Source organism: Triturus cristatus, chromosome 5_1, assembly GCF_964204655.1.
Source record: "Triturus cristatus chromosome 5_1, aTriCri1.1, whole genome shotgun sequence".
Lineage (NCBI taxonomy): Eukaryota > Metazoa > Chordata > Amphibia > Caudata > Salamandridae > Triturus > Triturus cristatus.
In genome coordinates, this window is record NC_140587.1 from 912,093,242 (window position 1) to 912,119,310 (window position 26,069).

Below are 26,069 nucleotides of genomic sequence, written 5' to 3' on the forward strand. Positions count from 1 at the left end.
ACGCATGGGGTTGGATGAGTACTCTCACATTCCAGTTACTAGGTCCAATGAGGAACACCGCTGCATTTCCCCACTAGTGGCGTCCAGTGATTTTTCCAGCTTGCAGGCCCCAGTATCTTGCATCTCCCTGATTTTGTGGAGGGCTGTCAGGTCTTGCCTCCCTCCACCTGGGCAAAATTGTCAACTGGGCGGTGAGGTTTGAAGTCTCTAGTGCAGACCACCTCACCCGCCCCAAGTCCTACTTTCGTTACGAGGTGTTTGGGGCAGGGCTCAACTTCTCACTCAGTTGAGGGTTGCAGACAAGTACAGGACTCTCCCCTCAGGCAGATCGGACTGATGCAGTTTTGGGCAGTTGTGCGGCTCCCCAAGGTGCATCACCTTTTTCCGGTGCAGGCGGTGTCGCAGGAGCTAATCAAGTGGCTAATCTCTCCTCCCTCCCGTCGCAGATCCGGTGGTACGCACCAGCAGCAGGCCTCAGCCCTCCGCTCCCAAACTGGTTCTGGGACGGTGACCAATTCAGGCTCCCAACACTCACGGCCTGATCTTCGGCAAAGCGTGTGGTTCACGGGATCCAGGCAGTCAGCTCAGCAGTCCTTCAGGCCCTCAACAAGACACGACCTCATGTTACCAGCAGGGAGGGAGGGCCACATCTCTACATCCACACATCACTGCCACTATATTGCGATCAGTGGCGACGGGGCAGATGAAGCCTCGTAATAATGCGTCTCTTCCTCTCGCCTTGAATCAAAGCGTCTCAATTGATGCAGCAGACTTTCCCCTTCCTGCGCCACCGTTTCAATCTCGGGCGTTGCGGGCTAGGGCTTGATTACGGCATTAAAGTTGTTGGGCCGGCGCGGAGCTACTGGCTCACACGTCACCATTCGTGGCTCCCAAAACACGCCTCCAACCATCTATTGCATGGATACTTAAACTGAAAGTTTCGATCCGTAATTCAACTAGTTGCGGCAGAATTAGCTTCAGAAATAGGTGTGTTAAACCTTATCCGTGAGGATTAGCACAATGGCACTCTAATTGGTAACGCGACGGGTAGATGACTACTCAACGCTCATGCCGGTTTTGATAACCTTTAAGTGTTCAATTACAATTAACAGCCTCATTACGATGTCAGGCGTAAAGCCGCCTCCCAACAGTTGGATTCCCCTATACAGTGTCAGAAACCTTCCGACCACTTACAATGTTCACGGTGGGATTTCAAACCAAATGGTCTTTCCGAATCGGTTATGATCAGCTCTCGGAGCATTCATGTCGGTCAGACCCGCATCATACAACCCTACAGACTGCATTTCCAGATGAGCAATAACGATGTTGGCTTCAAACAGCATGTCTGAGTCGGGCCGACACGAAAAGGCTGTGGTAAAGTGACTAGTAGGGCCACCCTCATCCTGAGTCCTCCGGTTTGGAGTCAAGGGGGTAGACAAGGAACCCCCCTGTAAAATAATGCAGTGTGGTCACCGCCACAGGGTGCAAGGTTTTCTGCAAACACCCATTTTCCCCATAAAGGCACCTGTGCTGTTGGTAGGAACACAGGCTGCCATTTAAGTCAATGTGAGTCCTTCCAAACGGTGTTCGGAAGCATAATAATCAGTCAGGCGTAACAGCTAACCACGAGTCGGTTGGAACCGTATCCGACAAGAAGTCAGGTGGTTTACTTTCCGACCGAGATCGTAATGTGGCCCCAAGTAATAAATCAAATAAATTATTTTAAATTTAGCTGCTAAATAAACTTCCCACCTTGTTCTCCTACAACCACAAAAACACCAAACATACAATGTAAAAAGTGCAAATAGAATTTTGCAAATTATCACTAAATTGAACATTTTAATAAAGATTAATTACCAAATAGTTATTTAACTACCTGCCAAGCCATTTTGACCTACAAACTAAACCTGCCGCTAAAATGTACCTTTAAAAATATGATAGTTACACAATTTACATTTTATTCAATTAAATAATCAAGAATAACTTAACTTCGCACCCAAAATCTCCAACACAACCCACATCTAATATAATTTAAAAAATATATTCAAAAATGAAGACATACTCGAATTAACAGAATAACACGGCTAAACTACAAAGTAGCCAACTAGCACTGGAAAAAAAACGTTGCGCGTCGAAGGCGCGGAAAAAAAGGAACTGACGTCATCACGCTGACATGGGCTTCTTATGGCTCCGGTGACGTCGATCGGAGTCGCGAGCGGAGCCGATGCATTGTGACGTCGCCCACGTCGACGTGGAGTGCTGGGAAAGAAAAGTTCCGTGGAATGCTGGCGCAGGGGATATTCACAAGGTGAGGAATCCACTGGCAGATGTATCCATCAGAATCACTATTACAATACAGGCACAATTACGAATCCTGGTGGATCAACGCTCACCAGGCACCACACCTAATCACTAGGCGAGGTGAGGGGGCAGCGACAGCGACACTAGCGGAGCTCCTTGGGCAGAGGGCAGAGTCCCTGAACAGGAGTTCAGAGGTCTTGCCTGGTTCCTTCATGGCCCCTCTTGTTGCCACTGCTTCTTTCGGGTTCATGGGGCATCGGTGACAGCCTCCTCTTCTGTCCTGGCCTGCTGGTTCCATGTTTGGTGTCCGGTTGTTTGGTTTACCAGGTTGCCAGGCTTGGTTGCCCTCCTGGTCCGGTTGGTCTTCTCTCGGCTCTTTTTCTAGCTTGGCTGCCTGCATCCCATGGGTTTTTCCTGCATGCAGTACCCCATTTCTTTTCCTTCTGTGGGGTGGTTTCTGCCTGGATGAGATTGGCGTCTGTTTTTCTGCTGTCCTGCAAGGTCCCTCTGGCTGTGTGCCTAGTCTGGGGTGGCCAGTGTGCACCTGTCCTGTGGCTGGTTGGTTGCCGTGGGTAATCCTGCTGGGGGCTTGCCTTTCCTTCTAGTGGGTGTGTTGGATTGTTCGGGTCTCCCGTCTTTTCCTCCAAACTAGTTTGTAGTGCCTCCCTGCTCCCGTACCCTGGCAGGCCCCCTTGGTTCTGCCGGCTTTGGGTCAGGGGAGGGACATTTGCCGTTGGCACTTGGGTCTTCGTTCCTGCTTCTTTTTGCTGGTTAAGTTCCTGCACGTCCCCGTTGGTCCATGTCTTCTGCGTTTTTTGGGGGGTCCGCTGTGATCTCTGAGCCTTTCTGGTTCCTGGCGACCGGGCTATATCCTGTGATCACCTGGGTGTGGGTTGCCCTAGGGGCTGTTCAGGCGCCTCTTTTACATAGTTTACCGCTTTGGTTTGTGGATGTGGGGGGGTTGCTCTGCGGTTTACTTGACCTCCGGGCCTCTTGGTGGCTTCTCTCTCTAGGACTTGTTCCAGGGTTCGGTTTCAGTGGGATGTGAGTCTGGTTTTCTGGTGCCTCCGGCCTGTCCTGTTCCTTTAGTCCCTCTGTTATTGGAGTTGGTGGTGGGTCTGGAATCTCCGAGTCCGTTGGTGACTGTGGCCTTGTGGTTTCTTTTTTCCTGGTGCCCTCTCGGGTGTTTCCCAAGTGGGCGTCTTGCAGATGGAGCATGGTGGACGATGGTGCCTTGGTCTCTCGGCTTTGGTCGCCTCTTCTGTGAGAGTGCCTTTTGGGGGTCTGTCTGGTCTTACGGTGCTCTGCGTCGACTGTTGGCTGGGACGTGGTGTGCTCGTGGTTCCTTTCTGTTTCTCTGGCACTCCGGCTGGACTTTAGGGGCTTAGCGGTCCTAATGCTGGGGTCTGTTGATCAGTCTGGGTCTGTTGTACCGGTCCTTTTGTTGCGTTTATCTGTGGGTGTTGCACCTTCTGGTTCTGCTGGCTTTCTTCCTTTTGTTTTCGGGTTGCCTTTTGTGTCGGCTTGCAGGCTCGGGGGTCCTCGGCTCGTTATCTGTGGGTCATCTTCTTTCCTGTGTTTGAGGCCGGGCGTACCTCCGTGATTCGGTCCACAGTGTTGGGACTGGCCTATCTTTTCTGTTTGTTTGCCCTTAATTTGGGCATCTTTTGTGGTGCTCTGGGATGATGCTTGGACCGTTGGCCTGTTTTTTTCCTTAGCTTGGTATGGCTCATTGCGTAATGGAGATAAGCAAGAGGGACGTGGAGGTAATATTACTTACCGGTAATTACATTACTCCTAGTCCTGCTCTCGCTTATCTCCACTGCGGCTCACCCTTCCTCCTGGTGGCCCGGCCAACTGGCTATGTTGGCTTGGTACATACAGGTATTGTGTACTGGCCGATGTCTTTTTATATTGGTAGGGGAGTGTGTCTACGAGGCACACGGGCCTGATTGCATAATAGAGATAAATGGGAGTAGGACTAGGTGTAACGTGGTTACCGGCAGGAAATATAAGCATTTTCACTATTATCGTATTTATTGGAGGGAGATTTAAAAAAAAAAAATAATAATAAATGCGTTGCGTAAAGTGGGAATTGTACGTTTAACTATTTTTATTATAATAGTTTGCATAGTTTTAAATACATTTTAGTGTGAATAGTATATGTATTAAATGTTATATTTTATTACATATTTTTTCAATTGGTTTTTTTTATTCAAAATTATGATAATTTTATTTATTGTTTTTTCATGAGTGAAATATCTTTTACCAAATTTTTAAAAAGTTGTTTTGTTTTTTAATTAGAATGGTGTTTTAGTAAAGATTTTATTAGTATATGTATTTTTTTAGAATATATAATTTTTGAAATTGATATAAATTAAAATTATTAGTTTAAAAAATTATATATTTATTAATGTGTTTCACTTTGTTGAATGTTATTATTTAACTTATTTTTTAAAAGTACATAAAATAAATAATATTAAGTATAATGCTAGTAATTACATAAATTTTTTTTGTTGATATTTCTGTACTTCAGATTATGAACATAGGATGAGAATATTTTTGTAATCGATATGTTGGTTGCAATATTTATGTATCGCAATATTTTGCGGTCGATATTCTGTCAGCGAACCCTCACCAGGGCAGATATGACCAACCGGCTGATGAAACTTTGGTCCTGATCCCTCAAACGTGTCACGTACGAAATGGGTCCCACGGAAATGCATTACAAGTATCTGTATGCAGTAAATGTTATTCGTCTCATAGGAAAGCATTACACGTAAAGACGCAATATATTTTATGTTTGACTTACCTGCTAAAATCAATAACACAGAAAGTACATACCTATATATGAAGTTTGTGGTATCTAAATTGATATAAATGCTTAGCAATAACCTCTGATAAGCCTAAACTTCCCACCCACACTGCCACAAAATAGAGCATGTAGTGGTCGTCATTTGAGCCCTGTAAAGCAAGAAGGGTCATCTTAACTCTACATAGTATACCTTACTTGGGTGCACTATATAGAGATCCAGGTTCCTACAATGCCAAATCAAAATAGGTTTAATATTTTCCTAATATTGACTTGTAGATTAATTAAGGCTCTTCACAAGGAGGAGAGAGCATGTCCGACTTCAAAAGCACCATAGGTAACACATCCAGAACCTTACGACGCCTGTGCGACACACCTGACTCAGCCAGAATAATGGCCCCTTCTTCAATAGTGATTTTCCATGTAATTTCCAAAGCACAATTCCTTGATTTAATGATGGCTAGACCATGAGTAGACATTGTGTCCAAGACCTAATAGTAGTACAGAAATACTAGGTCTATTTGATTTTTAATTTTTTTTTACATAGTCTAAGGAACAGCCCTGGACACTGATCATGTTGTCCTGTGGAGTGTGTTATTAACCCCCTATGTAGTTATCCAGATGTCCTGGAACCCATCCTTGTTTGGCTGTACTTACACTGAAACCCTTTAAAACGTTTTGAACATCTGAATCCTTGGATGAACACGAAAAACATGCAAAGTATATTTGTAACATTATTATTACTATACCACTAATCTACTTCAAGATGAAGTCCTTGAATGTGCTCCTTAATGCAAAAGAGAAAAACTTTTACAAAATGTAGAAAAAAATAATGCGTTAACACTGTACATTGGGTAATGAGTTTTACAATTAAGGGGCCGATTCCGATCCGGGTCGGACAGCAATCCGACCGAGACAGATCCGGAGTGTTTTCCAAAAGAGCCGGGGTCCTGCAGTCCGACCGAGCAAGTACGATGCGGCCGTATGCTGTCGGACTAGGTTCAGTCGAACTCCCATAGAAGTCAAAGGGAGCCGGTCGTACATGGGCTCCCATTGACTGAATGGGTACGTCGCGGACAAGTGCGCCCCCTAAAGTGGGTACGCGTCGGTGCCATCCGAACCGTACATGCCTGTGTTAGGGAGACCCATAGGTCTCCCCCTGTGTCCGAGTTGTAAGTCTGCGGGTGACGGGGGGGGGTCCGTCGCGGACCCCCGAAGTCCATCTCCGGGAGCTATTGCAAGCCGGACGCTCATACTCGATCTGGCTGTCCGAATCGAGCATCATACTAGCTCAGTCGTGAAACGTCTCCATTGCACGCCACGGTTTGCTTGTGACCATGTTGTACCGAGCGGTTCGGAACCGGAAAAGATTCGGTCGGAGATTTCGCGCTTGTTCGCATCGTACTTCGACCCGTGTATGACTCGGACTGAAAATCAGCCTCCGAATCGGATTCGTTAATGCCGTAACCCGATTCGGTGCCCTTCCGACCGAGATCGGAATCGGCCCCTAAGTGGTATACCATATACAGAGCAAGCATCTGCCAACATCCAACTTTTTAAATAGGACCACACTCTGCTCTGGAGATTTTTCTAAATATACACTAGCGAAAAGCAAAAATACTGCTGTTCAGTTTCATATTGTCATGGGAACCCTAGGTCGTTTGGGCAGGTCATATGGTGCCGAGCCAGAACATCGTGCTAAAAATATTGTTGGTCAAGAATATCGAAAGAAAAATATTGTGATGCACAATATCAATTTTGTGTATTTAATATAAATGTAAAACATATCGAAGTGTTTAATATAGTTTGCAGAAATATAGATGTTAAAAATGTCAATTTTTGTATTAATGTTATGTATTTTAGTAAATATGTTATGTTTGTGATGCATGTATTTTTTGTATAAGAATTGTTTGTATTTTTATTATTTGTGTTATGGTGAGAAGAGTGGGAAGTAGTTTATTTTTAATTGATAAATTAATTAGTTAACTATTTTGAATTAATTAGTAATTAATTATGGTAATTGTGCAATTAATGTTAGGGGTGTTGTGGTGTTTATAGGTGTAAATGATGAGAAGAGTGAGAAGTAATTTATTTTTAAATTTCGGAATCAATAATTAGTTTAAAAAAAATTAATAAGTAATTTTGGTAATTGTTTAATTTATTTTCGGTGTGTTGTGCATATTATAGTGTTAAAGAATGTGCATTCAACAAATGTGTATTAATCTTTTTTTATACTAATTTGTAAAATCATAATTAATTACGTTCAAATTTGAAAACCAAAAAAACATTTAAAACATAAATTTATTTATTTTGTTCCCTACCATATAACACCACCACCACTTTCCCTATTGTTGCACTCACTGGAGTGAGAATAGTAATTTTTACCCCTCTGCTATCCAACACTTTCCCTACTGTTGCACTCGCTGGAGTGGGAATAATAATGTTTACCCCTCCGCTATCCAACATTTTCCCTACTGTTGCACTCTTTGGAGTTGGAATAGTAATTTTTTCCCTTCCACTATCCAACACTTTCCCTACTGTTGCACTCACTGTAATGGGAATAGTAAGTTTTACCCCTGTGTTTTCAAACACTTTTCCTACTGTTGCAGTCACTGGAGTGGGAATAGTAATTTTTACCCCTCCGCTATCCAACATTTTCCCTACTGTTGTATTTATTTTACTGTGAAATGTATGTTGTAATTATTTTTATAATAGTTAAATGTTAGAATTACTTATAAAATGGTATGTTTAAATTTTAAATTGATATAATTAATTTTATGTTTATGTAATTTAAAAGTTTACAAATTCAATAAAGATAATTGTTAAATTATTTTTAAGTAAATATATGTATAAGTTATTGTTTGTGTGTTTATATTTTTTAAATTAATTTTATTTGTAATATTTAGTTAAAATGTCAATTAAATTTAATTAGTTTGGTTAAAAATAACATTCGTATTTAATACATTATATTTTTGGTTATATATATTTAAAAAAAATCTATATTATTTACATCTATATTTTTGTACTTACCTGTTCAAGTTTTGGGTAGTCGATATTTTGGTATTCAATATTTTTACTGCGATATGTTACATCGATATTTTAACAGTGAACCGGTCATATTCTTCCTCCTTGGACCTTTCTGTAGTTTTCAGCTCCCTATGCAACAGCTTAAACATTCCGACATATAATCCCTGCCAGATCTTTTCTGTGGTGGACAACAGATTGTGTGCCCCCATCTGTTTTGTCACCATGTATGAAAACTTTTTTCAAATCCTTTCTTTCTTTGAACTCCGCTATTTTGACCGTACCTTTCTACCTCTCATCACAATCTGTTCCACAGCATCAGTTCCCGTGTTTGACCTTGCCCCCTCGTTGTTCTCTTGCTGACTTACCTGTCCGTGCACAAGATCCTCCATCTCTTTGTACAGCATCCTTTTTTTGCGTACCTTCTTCCTTTGTATCAGAGCTTCGCTCCTCCGTGCCTAACCCAGTGTCCTTAACATACCAGTACATCTGTAGACATGTTGTTTACTACTTTCCATTCTCAGCCTCCACCACAATTGAAAACATAACAGTGGCAGAGAAAGTGGCACTTACATCCTCACCTGGCATTAAAGTCAGTACCCGCTCCGTAGTCTGCTGCCTTGCTTCTGTTGCCTTGCCAGTAGAAGTCACCTGCCCGCCAACCTTGTGTCAGTGGATCTGGACAATACTGTGTCTTAAACCTGTTAAACACTAGGTGGACACTGATTAACAAATCCAGCCCCCAGCACCCACTGACCTTCCTGCCCCTTGCTGCCACCACGTCTGTGACGCCTTATCAATTACATGACTGCCCAAGACCTCGTCCTCCTCCAGGCTATCCTTCTCATAGTCAAAGTCCATACAACCCACCAATTCATTTTCCTGGTCTCAAGATGGCCGCTTTCTAGGTGAGCTCCGTATGCAATCGTAACTATCCGGCAGGAATCCGGCAACATCCAAGCAACAAATTACATGCTCGCTGCCGCTCTGTAAAGCACTTGAGGTTCATTGCCCATCGGCATGCTCATCGTGTCTGTCCGAGTTGCTGGTGGACGGGGCTGCGCTGCGGCCTCCAAGGGCCTAGTGAAGACGAGTGCTGCAGTCTATTACCGGCTGAGACGTGGCAGCACGGACACCAGTAGTCTCAGGGCCTGTGGCCCGTACTGACCTCCGCTGGTGAGCGGAGCACATACCTTGCTCGGATGGCATCCTTGGGGCTGGCGGCATCTGGCTCGTTGCTGACCGGTCTGGGCACGGACAAGCTGCTTGTGCGGCGAGGTGTGGTACGCTTCTGCATGGCTGCCCTGTAGCCCAAAACCGCAACCTTGTGCCCACATTGGACGTGAGCGATCTTTGTGCCCAACCGGTGGACGGCGGGTGGTGCTGGGTCCTGGTTGTCAGCGGCTGGGCAATATCCACGACGTTGCCCGGATCGAGCACGCTCCTGCTGGCAGACAGGGAGTGCACTGCAAACACCGGTGGACGGCCCCCAGCCGCCTCTCTGACAGCAATTGCAGCGATAGCAATTTGGGCCCTGTTATACTGGTTCCAGATTGCTGGGGGAGGCCTGGTGAGACTGCTAGGGATCGGTGAGGGGAGACTTAAATTGCTGGCCGGCGGATGAGGGACATGTTTAGACGTTATCGCTGCACACAGAGGGCCTTGTTACTCTGTCCTGTCTGGCACCAGAAGATAGATTAGGGAGTTCCCATGCCCACTATCAACTGCTACGATCTACTAACGACTCAGGGATTGGGCTTTCCCCCTATGGTTTTCTCCTGTTTGTATCCCTGCTGTGCTACCCGTGTAGGCTTTTACTAAGCAGAGGACTCTTGCCTGGACCTGAATATTGAGCGGATTGATTTGTGGACCCTTGCTGACGTGGGCAGAGTACTACGAGACTGTGAGCCTTGTGGCAGCTGTGGTGGGGCTTGGACATTTAAAGACTATGGGCAAGATGGACAAATCACAGTCTAAGCTGCAGTTTGAGCAGCGCAAGTCGAAACAGAGGGATATAGGCGCTGACAAGTCTCCCGATGTGCAGAGTGATAACACCGAGGAGTCTGAAGGTGATATCCATCAAATTTTGAGGGCAAGACAGAAAAGCTGGTCTACGATAAATGGCAAAAGTGACTCTCTGGCCTACCGGATGGACCGCATGTCTGAGCATAGTGAGCGCCTAAATATGGCGGAGAGACTGGTGTTCGAAACTGAAGACGCTGAGATGGAAACAATTAATGCCCAGAAACAGATGGGGGAGCTCATTACCGTCCTGCAGGACAAGGGAGAGGATTTGGAGGCTAGATCAAGGAGATGTAATATCCGCATCACAGGCCTTCCTGAATCTCCAGCAATGGGCAATATGGAGGCATTAGTTGAGCAGCTCTTGGTGACACTCCTGGGTCGCGACACATTTTCAGCCATATTTGTCGTGCCCAAGGCTCCCTGGGTCCTAGGAAACCGCCTGGTGCTCCCCCACATCCTGTTATTGCTAAATTATTGAACTAAAGGGACAGGGATGCTGCGTTGAGGCAAGCTAGAGAGAGACTCGATATACAATTTGAGGGTTCCTCGATCTTGCTTTTCCCAGACTTCACCATGAGGGTGCATGAGGAAAGACAACAGTTTGCTCCCTTGATGAGTTGCCTATGGGAGCATAATTGAGGGTCATCGTGGATGGCGGATCAAAGATTTTCACTGACCCAAAGTCACTGCAGAAGGCCAACAAGGAGTACATCAAGACTGATGGACGGAGAAGAGACACTGAGGAGCTGGCCGGGGCGTTTGGGTTGATATGGAGGGGCAAGTATAACACGGTTGTCCTCTGGTTTTCTTACATTTCTCTGAACAGGTATGTAACATATGGACTGTTTGAAGTGCACTAGAGGTGATTCATGGATGCCTGCTGCCCAGAGTTTGAGGGGATAACTTCAGATGCTTGTTTGGGGATGCGGTCAGCTTTGATGGAGATCGACATTGAGACTTTAGATCTGCCGCAGCTTGCGAATGGTCCTCTCTGGCCTGGCAGGAAGGCCTCTGAGTTGGTGACAGTGAGACTACCTCAACTTTTAGGGGATCCAGTTAACTGTTGCTCGATGGGTGTATAAACAGTGTTCAAATGGCCACGTCTTATTTCTGACTTTGTGGATTTCCAAGCGGTGAGCTGGTAACAGTATGCATACAGTACTTACATAATTCTATAACAATGCACTGTTATATGAGAGAGGGTTGGAGACGCATGGATCCTATAGATAGTGCAGATCTAGTTAATGTAACTTGAAATGACGCAGAGCCAGGGCAATAGAGCTCGCTTCCTCACATGGAACATTTGGGGCCTTAATGATTTTAGAAAGACGCGAAAGGTGATATCTTATCTTACTAGGCACGAGATTGATATCGCCTTATTACAGGAGACCCATTTGCCCATAGATAGTAAAATGCTTACACTTAGGCGTTTACATGGTACCTTTCATGCGGCGGGGTTCACTACGCATGCCATGGGGGTGCTCACCTGGGTCAACCCCAGATCAGGTATACATTTGGAGGTGCTTGAGGCAGACCCAAGGGGGCAGGTTTGTGATCTCTAGCTGTCTAGGGCAGGGAGCTGACATACTTATAGTTAAGATCAATGGACCTAACTACGATAATCACCAATTCTATCACAACTTGTTTGGGGGTCTGGAAGGGGAGTCCTCTCTAACGCAAATATGGTGTGGGGATCTCAACTGCGTGCTGGGCCAGGCATTGGACCGATCCTGGGGCCCTGCTCGTTGCCCTTCAGCTGCGGATAGTGATTACTGATGTGGCAACTCAGTTGAATATGCTGGATGTCTGGCAGACATTCTCACCGGCTGCCGGGGGCTTTATCCACTACTCAGCCCTGCATGACCTCCATACCAGAATGGATTATTGGTTGGTCGCTAGAACTTTGTATCCTCAGATTTGCGCCTGGTTGACTCACCCCCACTCCTTTTCAGATCACTCACCAATAATGCTGGACATAGAGAGACCTGAGAAGAGGCCTGCTCCCTTCACATGGCAGTTTCCGCCATACTCGTTGTTAGACAGGGTCTTCAAATCCGAGATGGCTGCGGACATAGAGAGCTTCTTTGAAACAAATATTGGCTCTGTTCGCCAGTTTTATACAGTATGGGAGACTTTAAAAGTCTATATACAGGGGATAGCCATGTCCAAGCGTCCTGGGGTCCTCTGTTCTCTTAGAGGGAGACTGGCTGCGAGTAAGTGCCCTCTTTCTGCATGGTTGTCCCCACTTTTTCTGAATAGATGATGTGCTTTGACTGAGTGTGCCCTGGGCTCCTGCTAATCAGGTACCCAGGGACTATGTTCTTTCCCTAAAACTGCATTGAAGCCTAAACCCAATTGGCATCTCTGGCCAAAGGTCAGCCCCTGGTAAATGGTACCACAGGTACCCAGGGCACTGTGACCAGAGAAGGCCTCTAAAGGCTGCAGCACTTATTGTGCCACCCTTAGAGGTCCTGTACCATTTCACTCACACACTGCCTTTGCAGGCTGTGTGTTTTGGTGCAGAACAAAGTGAAGAGTCAACATGACACACTTCTCTTTGTGCCATGCCTGCAACCCACTGCTCTGGCATAGGTCATGCTCCCCTCTAGCTGGGTGGACTATACCAGTGGTGAGGATACAGGTGCATGAGCCATGTCCCCCTACAGTGTCTAAGTCCATTCTTAGATGTTGTAAGTGCAGTGCTGCCATTAAGAGTATATGGTGCTGGGAGTTTGTCATTATGAACTCCAAAACGCCATAATGGCCACACTGTAAACTGAAAAGTTTGGTATCAAACTTCTCAGCACATTAAGCACACGCGGATGCCAGTGTGGGACTGAATGAAAAATGCACACAGAGGGCATCTTAGAGATGCCCACTGAAAACTAACCTACCACTAGTGTTTCAGCTGCCACCACCAAACATGTTTCTGGACCCCTGTGGCAAGAGCTTACTGCTCTCTGGGGCCTGAAACAATGTACATCCTGGGACGAGGTACAAAGCTTCCTCCCCCAGGATTGGCAGGGTTCACGAAGAGGAAGCGTCAAAGGCTTACCGCCTTTGTAAGCTTCCCTAGGCCACTTGCTGCTCTCAGCAACTGGCCCCCAGTGGTTTAGAACCCCACTTTGGGCGGGAAAACCGGCAGGAACAACAAGTGAGGAGAGAGGTGTGCCCACCTCTGCCAACTTCACCCCTCAGGTGGGGGAAGCGAGGTGAAGCACAAATCTCAGTCCATGCCATCCTGCAGATGGGGGGACCCAGCTAACCAGGGATAGGCCTATGCCCCCTCCCACTGTAGGGTAGCATAATAGGGGCAGTACCCACCACAGGGAAGGGAGCCATTGGTCGCAACCTTTTTAACAAACTGTAACGCCCCTGAATCTAGTATTTAGGGGCACTCCTGAACCTTGCTTCCTCAAACAAGATGAAACTACAAGAAGAAGAAGAAGAAGGACTGAACATCCGTGCAGAACCTCACAAGTGGAAGACGCCCACTGACTTGGCCCCAGCCCTACCGGCCTGTCTCCCCCTCGAACCTGCTCCTGCAAAATCCTTTTGTGTCCTGCAGCCAGCAACCTTGAAAACCCCGGAGGACCTACCTGCCTTCAACCACAAAGACTTTGTCTCCCCTGAACACCGGATTTGTTAACCTGCAATCTCTGGCATCGGCCGGAAATTGAGAATTCGCACAAGTTTGCACCCGCCGTACACGGCCGGAGCTCGAGTGGGCAAACAGCACGAGGTGGTCCCCCTGGTGATCCTGACCCGAGATCCAGTGATGCCCGACTTGCCTCAAGCCTCCAGCCGACGCCTGCAACCTAAATCCAAAAGGACCCCTCAACCGCGACCAGGAGCTGGTACGAAGATCCTACCCCAAAAGGGACCCCAAAAGGCAACCCAGCAACCGACGCCACGTGGCCTTGGGTGGCCCAACCAACGGTGCTTAGCCAACCCCCAATTTACCTTTTGAAGTGGTGGTCGCACCCAGAAGACCTTCTTCCCTGCAGTGCCTTTTCAAACCGGAGGTTCCCCATAGCAAACAACAGGGTGCCTGACGTCGAAACAGCACCCTGCACCCGGCCACCCTAGTGCCGCTGAGGGTGCACCTTTGTTTCCCCATTTGCCCTGAGCTAAAGTTCAGGAGCTTTGCTCACACAGCCAACTGGCCTGCTAGCCAGCAGCCACCAACCGGAGAACCCCCATCCCCCATTGGATAATATTGTGCCTCAGCACTCTTAACCCGGCCGCCCTAGTGCCGCTGAGGGTGTAACGAGAGTGAATCCTTGACCCTGGGGGAACCCTTGTTCTAACCCAGAAGCTCAACTCCAAAGACCGATTACTTACCTGGTAACCATTAACTTAATTTCTCTCCATAGGAACCTATTTACTGTTTTTCTCTGAAAAATGTTCCAAGTGTGGAGTTGAATTGTATGGAAACCTGAAAAATAACAATTGTGCAAAACTGACTTAACTTACTTTTTCTCTTGGAAATGTCCCAGTGTGATAGCTAGGCATATCACAGGGAGTAGAAAACAATCTAAAAAGAAATCTGAAAGTAACGTAAAAATAACTTGCCTGTAATTTTAACTGCAAGATCAATACAAAGTATATGTGCAGCAGTTCACAGTATTGCATAACCATTAATTCAAACTGTAACCATTCCAAAGTACATTTGCAACGGCATTTCAAACTGTATATTTACTGCAAAGTAATTATCAACTTACCTGTGCCAGGCTTACTTGGTTCTAGGAAATAAAATAACAAAGAGTAATTTTATACAAAACCAATTGGTCTGAAGTTCAGTCTTTGAATTAATTTGCTTACTGGGTGTGTGCAACAAATGCTTAACATGGTGCTCTGATAATGCCTTCCTGCTTGACCACACTACCACAAATAGAGAGTGAGGTGCTATCTAACTTTACCTCTCCCTACCTTTGTGGTTCAACTGGACTCTGTGCACACTATAACTCACTTTGGTATAGTATATACAGAGCCAGTTTCCTACACTGGCTAGCCTTGAGAATCGTTTGGTTGATCGAGATAGAGCAGGAGGCCTTGGTGAGTTGGGATGCTCGGGTAGCGGAATAATTAAATTCATTGGAGGAGTACCACGAAATCGCTGACAGCAAGGTTAAACACATGGGGAAATACGCAGTTGCCAAAACATATGGGGAGGGGAAAGGCCGGGCTCAGTGTAAGAAGCTGTGCTGAGAGATTGGTGTGAGTCGGGCTGTGTGTCTGAGTTGCGTGCAGAGTGGCGAGCTACTGAGAGACCCAACAGCAATAGCAGATAAGTGTGATCAGTACTGTTCCTATCTGTACCACTCTAGAGTGACTGCTGATGATGCAGCGATCAAAGAATACTTAGAACATATTTGGATGCCCTGGTTGACTGATGAGCATAAGGAGCACCTAATGAGGCCGTTAGATGCCGGTGAAGTGCTTGCTGCGCTAAATGCAATGTGTGCTGGAAGCACCCCAGGGCAAGATGGCCTTACTGTTGCTTTCTTTAAGGAGTTGCTTACTCCACACCGGATTACTCTTTTTGAGGAGATAGGGGGTGGGGGGAATGCCCCCTCAACGAGGGAAGCCTTAACAGTTACATTATTAAAGCCAGACAAACTCCCTAATGAATGTTCATCCTTTAGGCCCCGGTCACTTTTTAATGTGGATACCAAGCTCTTCGCTAAAATCTTAGCTAACCAGCTGGCCCGCTGGTTGCTTTCTTTGTTGGTCCGGAACAATCAGGGTTTGTCCCAGGGCATACCTCGACATACAATCTACCGACTGAGTTTGGAACAATACAGCATATTAAGCCGGAAACCAAAGCTGCTGCATATTAAGCCAGAAACCAAAGCTGCTGAGGTCTCTCGACGCAGTGAAATCCTTTCATGCAGGTAGTGTTGAGGCGGGCCCCGGAATTGGAATTAAATTATTTTGTGGAACAAGGTTCACATGCGTACCACTGGGTACACCAGTGGCCTCCCACATGTACAGATTGAAATGGTTGCGGCTGGGCCCCCTCCTCTCTCATTGTTGTTGTTTCAGGCGAGCTGGTATTTTGGACTCCGTTAATTCGGGTACTCATGCATGTCAAAATTTGTTTAAAAGGCAGGCGGCCACTATCTTGTATTTCCCTTCAACCCCGCTGGAGTGATGCCATTGGCTGCCAGCATACCGTGAAAGAGAGGTGGTCCAAGCACTGGTATCAATTAACATTGTTAAAATTGGGGAGCTACTTTCTGAAGGCACGGCTAGAGGATGAGCTGATAATGAGGCGGAAGTGCATGTTCACACACCGCTTGTGAAGTTTCACTTTCACAGGGTGAGGCATGCCATTCGCAGAACACTTGGGGAGGACATGACGGAACTGCCCAAGATAGCCTCCTTTTCTTTCCTTCTGTGTACGGAATCTCCTAGTAAGATAGACTCCAGTATTTAGAACATATCACTGGACTATCGTAGGAATCACTTCAGCAAGGCTAGCTGGAATGGCAAAATGATCTTGGGGAGGGTCTCCATGACATCACCTGGCCATATTGCTGTGAGGTCACGCAGAATGTCTCCTTGAAAGGGATACACTGAGTCATACATTTTAAGTTCCTTAATAGAGGTTATTATACGCCTGACAGGCTGCACAGATATGCCCTCCGTGACTCTGCAGAATGTGAGCGGTGTATAGTCACGCCAGCTGTGTTCTTGCATACCGCTGGTCGTGCCCAGTGATTGCGAACCACTGGAGATTAATTTGTCGCATGGTGAGCAAAATCACAGGGTTGCCACTGCCATTGTACCCACTATTGGCTTTGCCGGGTTGTACAAGGCGACTGCTGAAAGACACGCCGATTAATAGACATGGGTCTACTGCTTGCAAAACGCAGGGTTGCGATGCGCTGGGCTCGAGGACCAGCTCCTACTGTCAAAGACTGGTCAAAAGATATGGTTTAATGTACTACACAATCTGAATTGTATAGTGAATTACTATCGCCCTAGAATCGCCCTAAACGTTTTTGGGGTCTGTATCAGCACTATATAGCGGGAAAAGAGATGGATGTGACTGAAGGGGATGGTCCTGACTTATGGTGCAGACTGAGACAAGGGTTTCACCCTGTGGGATGATTGGACAACAACCCTGTTATTCACTGCATGTGTTGTAGCCCTGTGAGTACTAGATTCTGCTCGTCGTTGATCAAACATCGTGTCTATTTATGCACCTAATTGCATTGATGTATCTCCATGTAACATACTGAGTAGATGCTATGCATTCTTTATATTACTGCGTTGTCTGCTCAACACTGATGTACTTCTGGGATTGCTTTCTGTTATCGTATTCACGAAAATGTAAAAAAGGTATGATCACGAGACTCTCTGATGAACTCAGAAGGTTACGGATGTCCTTTTGCCTTGTCTGGTTTTTACCTACAGAGAAGTGCCACAGAAAGCAGTGGTATTTAGTCCCTATGAGCTTCTGTTTGGTCATCCTGTGAGGGGACCACCATGTCTAGCAAAGGCTGGGAGTGAACTCTCAAAGAGGCCCACCTAGCTATTTTGGACTATGTGCTTGGCCTACGTCAGGCAGATCCCACGTCACCCTTTTTGAAGCTATCTTGGTACATCATTACCCGTGACTGCTCCATTGTTTTTACTTTGTCAAGGGGACCACTTTAGTAAAAGTAACCTCGGCACTCCTTAGGCTATTTTCGGTCACCGAGACAACACCCTTATCTTACACCCACTCACTTGAATTCATCAATACGGCTAAGATCAAAGCTAAAGAACCCCACTGAGGAGCCGGTCAGGCACTGCATCATCAGCCCAATGAGGAGCTGCTCAATGATGAAGCTGGACACCCTTCAGGGTGTTTGATGGCATTCAGATCTGATCACTTAGACCCCCCCCCCGCTGCAACCGAATCCCAGTACACCCACCCTTCTATCAGCCATATCACCCCCTCACCCTATGTGAGGAACTGTAACCTTATTTTGTGCAACATTGCCTGTGAATTGCTTTAGCCTGCTTTCTTCTGTGGCCGCACCACAATGCATCAGTCTTTGTTTACTACCCTGGGCAAGACACCTCTGTGCCCGGACTCGCTTGCCATGACTTTTGCCCAACCCCCACATGCGCTTCATTATGCTAGCTATCTCTGTTTCTCTGCATGCCATGAGTCCAAGCGGGAAGCATCTTGCACTGTAAGTGCATTGAGTTATGCCACTTGTCTGCGATCCTGCCACCCTCACTTCACTCAGACATCTCCCTGCTTTCAGAGGCCCTCCCTGAACCCACAAGCGGCCCATCCAACTACCTAGGCTTCATAATGTCCCCTGGCTCTGACTTAGAGTGCATGCCAATACTGCGGCGGCTAGCCGGACGAACTGACACAGAGATCGCTCCCATGTCCAACAGGGAATCTTGGCACCTTGCTTCTCGCAATAAGCGTAGCAACTCCTGCACTCTGTCTTCTGCCATGAAGTCTGAAGAGGTCATGTGACAGACTGTAGTCAAAAAAGTCTAATAATAATCAACAGTAAACAACACTAAGTTCAGATGTCAATCAATAAATCTTAAAAATAGAAATGTGGATTGCATTTTCTCACACAGGAAGGGAAAACACAGGGTGAAGGGAGAGCAAGGGTCTGCCCTGCATTTCAAAAGGTAACTCTTTCATTTGTAAGGAATCACTGGTCAAAGGAGGCCTGAGCACACCTGTCGAAGACTATAGGACTGATAAGGGAATCACAACGAGTGGGAACAATGTCACGGGTAACCTTTAAAACCACATATCACTGATGAAAAAATCAAGGTGGCCTGTGTTGGGAGTTCCCAAATTTGAAGACTGTTCTTTAGTGATAGATGACTTACAGTGTCATAAGATGTGGGCATTTGCAAATAGGCGACCCGTTACACGAACATAAAAAGCAGAGAGACAAAATCTAACAGTGTATATGGAAAATATTTAAATAGGAGGCTTGAGACGAAGACTTGGTCAAAGTTCAGCTTATTGCAACCAGGATTGTGACCCAGAGGGTCGTCCAATCTCCCATGCTTGCTGAGGAAACATCACCCAAGAGAATCAAGAATTCTCACCTAGTGCACAACCTTCTACCTAACCCAAGACCAGTGAACTCTGAGGTTCAGGACAGAGCTAGTCAGTAGCAAGATCTAGAAGTCATGGTGCAAGAATCTGAGAGGCAGAATGAAAGGTTAGGGTGCATCCGGACCACTGCACCGATCGGACTACCTGTCTGCATGCGAGACATGACCCCTGAATTAGAAAAGGGGGGACTGAAACTTTAGGGCCATCGCGTTTTAACAATACATCAGAGACTATAGGGCTGCCATAAATGTGAGAGACAACCACTGCACAAGAGTGAGCAACAGGAACTTAGGGACAGTTGTCCTGGTTCAGCGATGTTGAAATAATAGGGCTATAGCTGTGACCCCAAGAAGCTTGCCTCCTTAGGCGAGTAACACAACCTCTGTATACCAGGAAAGGCTCATGGGGATTCAAGGGCCATCGCCATTGGTACACTGCTGCTGGAGAAGACCAGGATGTCACCCTAGGCAGTGATGTGACCAGAATTGGGACGTCGTCTTGAGTGTGTGAAAGACACCTGAGATTTGCAAGAGGAGATCTTGAACACCAGCGTGGGTCGAGATTCACACAATAAGTGCATCTGCTCAATAAACTTTGTAAACACTGACGCACTCAAAATCTTTGTCAGAAACCAAAGGAACTTACTGTCAACTCTGAAGAGCAGCGTGAAGATCCAAGTCCAGAGATGGTTGCAAATAGGCGGGTATTCTTTTCCAGAACCAGCCGCTGTAGAATTATAAGCCAGACTACCAAATGTTTCTGGGCCTGCAGCTAGGTCTCCTGTGGTGCGGGCAAGATAAAACTTTGTGGTGCACAGCCCATGGGTGGCAGCTACTTTAACTTTAGCACTGCCGGCACTAGGACAAATTGTCCTTATCCAGGAAACTGTGGGAATTTAAAGCATCATTCTTTTTTTTATACCCAAGTTCTCAGATTTCGTCATTTTCCACAAAATTCTACAAGACTAAAAAAAAATGCATTGGAGATATAGACATAGTAAATACATTATCATCAACATCATTACCCATTCAGGCCATGATTTATCCAACACCCGCTCCACATCTTATAATTTCGTTGGCAAAACAGGGCCTTGTAAATCGGCTTCTCATGGCTGGCACACCAGTCCACCCCCCTCTACCCCTCGAATGAGGCATGGTTCCAGCGACTTCCAGTTACGGGCGATATTTTTTTTGCCCAACAATCAATCAATCAATCATAGCATTTGTATAGCGCGCTACTCACCCGGAGGGTCTCAAGGCGCTGGGGGAGAGGGGTCCGTTACTGCTCGAAAAGCCAGGTCTCGAATTGCTTCCTGAAGGAGAGATGGTCCTTGGTCAGCCGAAGTTGGATGGGGAGTGAGTTCCAGGTCTTGGCTGCCAGGTAGGAGAAGGATCTTCCTCCGGCGGTGGCTCTGCGGATGCGTGGTACGGCAGAAAGGGCAAGGCTGGTCGACCGAAGCTGGCGTGTGGGTGTGTAGAAGGTCAGGCGGTTGTTGAGATACTTGGGGCCCAGGTCGTGGAGAGCCTTGTGTGCGTGGGTGAGGAGTCTGAACGTGATCCTCTTGCTGACGGGGAGCCAGTGCAGGTCTCTCAGGTGGCCGGAGATGTGGCTGTGTCGGGGGATGTCCAGGATGAGTCGTGCGGAGGCGTTCTGGATGCGTTGGAGTCTTTTCTGAAGCTTAGCTGTGGTACCGGCGTAGAGGGTGTTCTCGTAGTCCAGTCGGCTGGTGACGAGTGCCTGGGTGACCGTCTTCCTGGTTTCATTGGGGATCCATCGGAAGATCTTAGGGATCATGCGTAGGTTGTTGAAGCATGATGAGACGGCGTTGACTTGTCTGGTCATCGAGAGGGAGGAGTCCAGGATGAAGCCCAGGTTGCGTGCGTGGTCCGTAGGCTTGGGAGTGGCGCTCAGGGCGGGGGGCCACCAGGAGTAGTCCCAGGCGGAGGGTGATGATCCCAGGATGAGGACTTCCGTCTTGTCTGAGTTCAGTTTCAGGCGGCTGTTCTTCATCCATTCGGTGACGTCTTTCATTCCCTCCTGGAGGCTGGTTCTGGCAGTGGCGGGGTCGTTGGTGAGGGAGAGGATCAGCTGGGTGTCGTCGGCATAGGAGATGATGTTGAGGTTGTGTTGGCGTGTGATGGCTGCGAGGGGGCTCATGTAGACGTTGAAGAGGGTTGGGCTGAGGGATGATCCTTGTGGTACGCCGCAGATGACTTCGGTGGCCTCGGATCTGAATGGGGGGGGGAGGCGGACTCTGAGTTCTTCCGGCGAGGAACAAGATGATCCAATCCAGTGCCTTCTCTTGGATCCCGATGTTGCTGAGGCGCTGTACTAGGGTGCGGTGGCAGACAGTGTCGAATGCTGCAGAGAGGTCCAGGAGGATGAGGGCCGCTGTGTCCCTGTTGTCGAGCAGGGATCTAATGTCATCGGTGGCTGCGATCAGTGCGGTCTCGGTGCTGTGGTTAGCTCGAAAACCGGACTGCGAGGGGTCGAGGGATCCGTTAGTCTCCAGGAAGGCGGCGAGCTGTCTGTTGAGGGTCTTCTCGATGACTTTGACTTTGGCCGGAAAAGGGAGGAGCGAGATGGGGCGGAAGTTCTTGAGGTCGGTGGGTCCGCTGTTGGTTTCTTCAGGAGGGCGCTGAGCTCGGCATGCTTCCAGCTCTCCGGGAAGGTGGCGGTGTGGAAGGAGGTGTTGATGATGTCCCGTAGTTGGGGTGCGATGATGGAGTCGGCCTTGTTGAAGATGTGGTGGGGGCAGGGGTCGGCAGGTGATCCGGAGTGGATGGTGTTCATCGCGCGGGTGGGGTCTTCGGTGCTGACCGGTGTCCAGGCGCAGAGGGGGGTGGTGGTGGTGGGGGGCGTTGGTTGGGTGCGTGTTTGGTGTGCCGAAGCTGTTGTGTATGTTGGCGATCTTGCGGTGGAAGAACGAGGCGAGTGAGTTGCAGAGGTCTTGTGAGGGAGTGATGTCGTTGTTTCCGGCGCTGGGGTTGGAGAGCTCTTTGATGATGCTGAATAGTTCCTTGCTGTTGTGGGCGTTGTTGACCAGTCTTTCCTTGTAAGCTGTCTTCTTGGTGGTGCGGATCAGCTGGTGGTGCCTGCGGGTGGCGTGCTTGAGGGCGGTCATGTTGTCTGGTCTGGTCGTGGCGCCAGGCTTTCTCGAGGGTGCGGCAGTTCTTCTTCGAGTCCTTGAGTTCGTCGGTGAACCAGGGGGCTTTCTTGCTGCCGGGTCAGCTGGGAGGGTTCTTCAGTGGTGCGAGGTCGTCGGCGCAGGCGGTCAGCCACTGTGTGAGGTTGCTGGCTGCTTCGTTAGGGTCCGTTGTGCTGGCGGGAGGGTTCCGGCTGAGGGAGGTGGTCAGCTGCTCGGCGGCGATCTTGCTCCAGCTTCGGCGAGGAACCCGTTGCAGGTGGTGGTGGGTCGTGGTTTTTATGAAGCAGCTGTGGTCAGTCCAATGAAGTCCGGTAGAGTGGCTGAAGGAGATGTGTTTGCTGGATGAGAAGACTGGGTCAAGCGTGTGGCCGGCGTAGTGGGTGGGGCTGTTCACCAGTTGCTTGAGTCCGAGAGGCGAGGTTGTCCAGCAGGGTGGTGGTGTTGCAGTCCTTGTTGTTCTCCAGGTGGAAGTTGAGGTCCCCTAGGAGGATGTAGTCACCGGAGGGGAGGGTGTGCGGGCTAATGAAGTCTGCGATGTCTTCGCTGAATTATGCGCGTGGTCCCGGGGGTCTGTAGATGAGGGTGCCTCTGAGGGTCGTCTTGAGGTCGGAGTGTATCTGGAAGTGGAGGTGTTCGGCGGCGGTGAAGGTGTCGTCGGAGTTGGTCGTGATGCAGATGGTGTTCTTGTGTACGATGGCGATGCCTCCTCCAATCTGGTGGACGCAATCTCTCCGGGAGATCTTGTATCCGTCCGGGATGGCTGTGACAATGTCTGTGACAATGTCGGGCGCTGAGGAGGCGTTCATCCGGCCGGTACAGTTCTAGTCGAGGCAGCATAAGCTGCCAGCCAAAATAAGAGCTTGCTAGATTTGTATCTATGCTCGTAGACCAGCTAGGCCAACCCTCTCTATGGCCATGCCATTAAAGGTTCTCTCCAGTCTCAGTCAACCAACTTCCTCCAAAAGGCACAACAGGGCTGTCCTCGAAGGATTGTGTGATGGAAGTTCACAATGACATACAAAAAGCGGGAAGCACATCTGCTTAAATAAAGCTACCCGCCCCATAGCGCTTAAAGGCAGGATGCCCCATTTCTACAGGTCCCTAGTCAAGGTTTTAGTAAAGGGGCTGAAAATTAAGAGTCCAAGCCAGGGCTGGGAGGTGTAGAATATACATACATCAAACTATTTGAAGGAGTAAGCATATCGGGATCGCAGGGCACCAGGAATGTCCTCCTGTGTCTTCAACTGGTACCAACAGTGACTTGTTCATGTTTATCTGCAGACCAGAGGCTTCACCATATAGGTGGAGGTGTCTGGGGCCGAAAGACTGCATGTAAACCAGAAGTAATGGGATGTTATCCACATACAGAGCTGTGCGCTCTTCAGGATCCTCCTCTTAAAGCCATCCAGAATTTGGGAGTCGCATCGGATAAGACGTGCCAAGAGTTCAATTACTAAGCCAAGAAATGGAGACAGAGAACAGACCTGTTTGGAGCCTCTGACTACTGGGAAGGGCGGGTATAGGACTCAGTTTACCTGGACTTGGATGCAGGGACATTGTATGGCAGGCTGATGAGCCCAAAGTAGTAAGTTAAAAAAACTGCGTGCTTCAGCACAGCTTCCAAGAAGGTCCACAAAACAGTGTCAAAGGCCGTTTCAAATTCAATTCGGTAGGGGGGGCTGCTCAATCGGCACGCCTGGGGCAGGGTGAGTTGTACCCTCCGTATGCAACAGCGGGTGCTCCTGCCAGGCATGAACCAACATTTGGTCTGGGTAGACTAGGTAACTCAGTGTCTGACAATGTAGTCACTAGGACATTCGAAAAAATGTGATGTCTGCGTTTTTGAGAGAGATAGGCATATACGAGGAGCAATCTTCTGCGGCTTGGTTGTCCTTAGAAATCACCACAATAATGGCAGTGCCAGGTCTTGGGGTGAATGATCAATGCTCTGCCCCCTCAGTTTAGAGGGCCAGTAGGTGATGGAGCGAACGGGTCGGGTAACTTTTAAGGAATGCCATGCTGAACTAGTCTGTGCCAGGGGTCTTTCCCAAATTGAGAGCTGAAATTGCCATGTTTATCTCCTCAGTTGTGATCTTTTGGTCAAGTTTTTTGGCTATAAAAGGCAGGGAATCGAGTGCATGGGAAATCTCCTTTAGCAGTGGGAATGCAGACTCCTGTGGGGGTACAGGGGTTGCACCCTACAAGTCTTTTTTACACTGCGATTACATGAGCAACCTCGGGCATACTTTCATGAAGGGTTCCATGAAAATTGCAAATGGCCGGTACAGTTCTAGTCGAGGCAGCATAAGCTGCCAGCCAAAATAAGAGCTTGCTAGATTTGTATCTATGCTCGTAGACCAGCTGGGCCAACCCTCTCCCACACTCCCTCTAGGAAGATCTGTTTCAGGGTGGGCAGTCCAGATCCTCTATCTAGAGTGGTGGACTTGCAGCTGTCGCTCAATGTCGCCGAGGTGCAGCCACAGGTCCACCACTCCAAGGAGAGGATATGGGCTCCTAAATCCATTACCTGTACCAGTTGGCGTGTCTTCTTTCCCCCTACATATCCCTTGGTCAGACCCCCTCAGGGTGGGTTTACTGGACGCCCATAGGGGTCCAGCAGAGGCCACAGTATTACAGCGGAGCTTAAAGAAGATCTTTAGTGCTCTATAAAGTCAATACAGTCTTGGTCTACTAGATGCCAGGCGTTGATGCGCTACATAGGTCATAAGGTGCACAAAAGGGTTTCCATTTTAAAGAGGGGTGTGTGTTCCGAGATGACTCAGGTCAGGATCTTTTTGCATTGTAATACAAGGGAGGTCACTGGCTGGGAGCCAAGTCAGACGGATTAAATCAATCATGATTTGTAGAACACAGATGCTTCAACAATGAGGGTCTCCAGGTCTTTGACCCAGTTTATGCGCTGCTGACACGCAAGTGTACAGCCCTTGTGAGGGGTTACATAATCTCCAAGCATCGCATAGGCCAATTGAGTTGGCCTACAATGTAAGTTGTGATGAGCGCGCAATTCAGCCTGGGCAAAGGGCCTCGAAAATATCAAGACTGGGGTCTGGGACGGCATTAAAAATAACCCACACCCCCAATCAGATAGGCCAGGGGGTTGGGAGGCACCACAAGGTCCTGGAGAGCCTGTAGTGTCCAGTGCAACCTCTGTTGGAGAACGTAGGCCGATATGAAGTACTGGTGTCTAGTCTCTAGAGGGCCCTCCATCCCTATGTACCTCCCCTGTGGGTCAATGTATGAGGAGGACACCGCAACTAGGAAGCACATATGCAGCAGGATCACGACCCCTCGTGAACCTCTTAAGAACTCAGTTAAAAAACTCAGTCATAGCCAAACATGATGCGAAGGGACAGTGGGAACCTAAAAGATGCGTTTCTTAAAGCAGGACCACATTGTTGCTAAACCGCTTTATATAGCAAAGTACTGCCAATCTCTTATAAACTGAGGACATGGTTTACATTCCAGGAAATTACCTTAGCCATTTGGGGGCTGTACTGGAAAGTGGTGAACTGGCCCCTCTCCTCATGAGAGGCCTCCTGGTCCAAAGGGGGATAGACTTAGTGGAGCCGTAGAGCATTTTGTATGAGAGTGCCCGCAGTGGACGAAATTTGATTTAAATGCCTGCAAAAGAAAACAAGAAT

The 26,069-nt window shown here is 47.9% G+C and overlaps 1 long non-coding RNA gene across 1 annotated transcript in view; it reads right to left on the reverse strand.

Moving 5' to 3' along the window:
* Positions 1–26,069, reverse strand: part of LOC146831591 (uncharacterized) — a 51,974-nt gene that overhangs the window by 7,809 nt on the left and 18,096 nt on the right. Inside the window, exon 2 of the long non-coding RNA XR_014961594.1 lies at positions 25,902–26,049. This is a non-coding gene — a long non-coding RNA (uncharacterized LOC146831591). The remainder of the gene's footprint in view (positions 1–25,901; positions 26,050–26,069) is intronic.